The 3,277-nt window shown below is 41.8% G+C and overlaps 1 non-coding gene across 1 annotated transcript; it reads right to left on the reverse strand.

Annotated features, from left to right (window-relative positions):
* Window positions 1-1,332: 1,332 nt before the first annotated feature.
* LOC138517121 (small nucleolar RNA SNORD83) lies at window positions 1,333-1,406 on the reverse strand. The gene has a single exon (XR_011282384.1). It is a non-coding gene; the product is annotated as a small nucleolar RNA SNORD83 (small nucleolar RNA).
* Window positions 1,407-3,277: the final 1,871 nt, after the last annotated feature.

Consider the following 3,277-nt stretch of genomic DNA (forward strand, 5'->3'; position numbering starts at 1 on the left):
CGAGCAGAAGATGGGCTAAGAGATGCCAGGCACTGACACAGGCAATGATTTACTGAATGCTAAAATGCTGTTGTAAAAAAGAGCCTTTGGGCAACTTTCAACTTTATTTTCCGTGACTTGATGCACCAGTGTATTTTCTATAGTATGGAGCTGTTGGCTTTACATAAATAAGGCAATATGTGTAGATCTTTACATTAGCTTTAGGAATCAGATAGAATGTCTAAGCCAAGCTAAGGCTGCGGGCCATTTGCATGCCCAGTTGTGCAAAAGTAAGCCGTAAAAGCTAGGCCTGAGCCATGTATGCCCTGCTTGTACGCTGCAGGGAGCTTTACTGATATTTGATGTTAAAGAAAGAGCTCAAAACAAAATTAACTTTTACACCATGCTCTCCCAGTCCGACTTCAAAAGGCGCTCTTTTATGCTTCCATGAGATTCTCATGCACGCTGAGTTCTGAACATGTGGGAGTAGTGTTAGATGTATACTGCAGTTCTTGTTAATAAAATACACAACCCCAGACAGAGCGTTCTTTTTTAAATGAAACTGTCAAGTATACTTCGAATTCATGCAAATGTTGTTTCATGTTTTTAATCCTAACTAGTTTAATATATCCATGGAAATGCTTGCTTTCCTAAAGAGATTAGAGATTAATTATTTACTTAAATAGTAAATGCAGACATGTTAGATTAACACACATATCTACCGTTCTTAGGTCTAAATAGACTCTAGCAAATTGATATTGTGAATAGTCAGTTCATACAAGGTGCTCTGGTTACTCCAATAGCACCGATCCTGTCTTTCCTTGGAGTCTTGTCTTTCCAATGTGGCACTATTTCACTGCCTGCTGCTGCATTGCCTCAGCTTCACGCGGATTGATCTGCTTCTGGAGATAACTGCATTAGATAGGGTGACTTCATAGATGGCATAACCATTCAAAACGTGGCTGATGGCACAACGCGACCGCTAAATATATCACATTCACATTTGCAGCAGGCTGGTTTAGTCACAGTTTCTGCGTTAAGTCAAACATTTACGGCATGCTGTTCCCACCTTCATAAATGGGCGACCATTTCATAATTTACAGACGTTTGTAGTTGACTGGTCCTTTCACTGGTTGCTATTTCAACTGCTGTTCTTACAATAATGCAAACAGTTGCGGTGTGCTGTTCCTTTTTCATAAGTGGACTTGTTCTGTTTTCCTTTCATAATTAACACACCCTGCGGAAGTTGGTTGAGCCCACAAAATCCCCTTGTTGCATGTTGGTACAGCTGCTACTTTATCCGTCAATAAGCAATCTATTAATGTAGGGTGGTTCACAAATAGTTCATAATCAAACCAACCTTTATGACTGATTGGTCATGTCATCCTGGCACAGTGCTCAGTTTACACAATGAAAACATCAGTGGTGGACTGATCCACTGTCATTTCAATATATGTAAATAAACCCATCTGTTAATCAATCCATATCGCTTTTAAATACACTTGTGTGGGGTGGCAGGGCCTGCGCTTTCCCCACTGCTATATTATTTGTACATAAACCCAGTTTCTGATGCAGGCTTCCCCAATATTTCATAAGCAAACAAACATTGTTTTGCATAGAGCTGGTCCTTCAGCGCCTCAAAATCAAGCACATAGAAAAACTGGCCCCCCACTACATTCTACTGTACATGAATAAACATCTGTGGGTGACTCCTGACACCATTCAATCATATATATTGTACTGTAAAGTAACATTTGTACAGTGTTTTGGTGTAAAGTGCTGAATAAATTCAAAATAAATACAAACATATAAATCCATCAATGTCTAAAGTCATCCCATTTTGAAATGCACCTGTGTAGGGAGCAAGAGCCTGTACTTGTACCACCAGAACTTCATCCATAAATAAACCCAGCCATTGATGCAATTTGGCTCCCCTGGCTTTTCATAATCAAATACACTTCTGCTGAGAGCTGGTACCATTTCCCTTTTATATTACTGCATGTGAATAAATAAACAGTTGCTGTAGCAGCCATCACTGCATGATACCGTACTTAAATGAGCAGCCCCCAGTTGACAGTTCTAACCAACATTTCATCATTTATAGATGCACTCATCAATGCAACAAACATTCTCACTATTAAATGAGCCCCTGTATGTAATGACAATTACGGTGAAAAATGGTGCCCAGTACTAGAACTGCGTCTTAGCACAGTTCATAAATCCTGAGCCCCCATTATTGCGACTGGGGGGAGGGTCTTTGGGGGTGTCCCCCACTCCCCTTAGTCGGTGTAATGGGGGTCAGGGGTGGGGGAGGGGTCCCCTGCTCCAATTAGATGTAAAAGCGAAAAAAGAAAAGAATAAGAAAATGTAGAAAAAACGGACTTTGTGGTGCTAGTTTTTTGACCCAAGTTAGTGGGTGAAAACTGACGCCGCAGGGATGCGGGATAGATGGTAGCACACTTCTAATGTGTGCCGCTGGTTGGATAAGTGCAAAGGGGGAGGCATAGGGGGAGGCCGGCCACCGTGATCTATGTGATCACTGTGCCACACCACAATGGGAGTCGGCAAAATGAAAGTCGACATTAAGGGTGGCGCAGTGATCACATAGCTCCTATAATGGGCTTCTCTATCAAGAAAGTAACCTTTGTGGTAGGCTATGAATCTTCCTTTTTATCTTAAAATAAAGGTCAAACCGACACGACTGCCAATCTAAACAGGTTGGAACCTTCCAACCGCATCACATCTAACGCCAATACAACACATTGCAAACCTGGTTTGACTGAATAGAAAGTGCGGAAAGCCCTGTTTGATGCTGTTGAACTACCCAAGAACGAGAATATGGTACTGTCAAGAGGTCTTGGACCACTTTTGGCACTATATCGTCTTATAAACTCACTTTTTCTATCCGTTTCTTTAAAGACATAGGGCTTTATTCCAAGTTTGCCAGTCTATAATAAGGTGCCATTACTAATGTATACCATCACCTTTCCAGACCGTCAAACTACAAGTCTTTGATCAAGCTTTGATCTACTGGCAGGCCTGATCTGCCTGTAGATGAGGCACCTACCAGCAGATAATTGCTGCAATCACAGGTACCAGTATTACCAGTGCCTGTGATTGTGGCAATCCATTCCATTGGAGTCCTATGGTTAGCGGCCTCTCCACCGCTCTGAATATCCCAATAACAGAGGGATATCAGGTGGCGGATATGGCACAGGAGTTCCCCAATACCAGAGAACTTATAATGATCCCCCTGGCTTTTTTTTACAGTGATATTGCTGCAATTGCTTGCCTAATC

This window comes from Ambystoma mexicanum, chromosome 6q, assembly GCF_040938575.1.
Source record: "Ambystoma mexicanum isolate Mex_15411 chromosome 6q, UKY_AmexF1_1, whole genome shotgun sequence".
NCBI lineage: Eukaryota > Metazoa > Chordata > Amphibia > Caudata > Ambystomatidae > Ambystoma > Ambystoma mexicanum.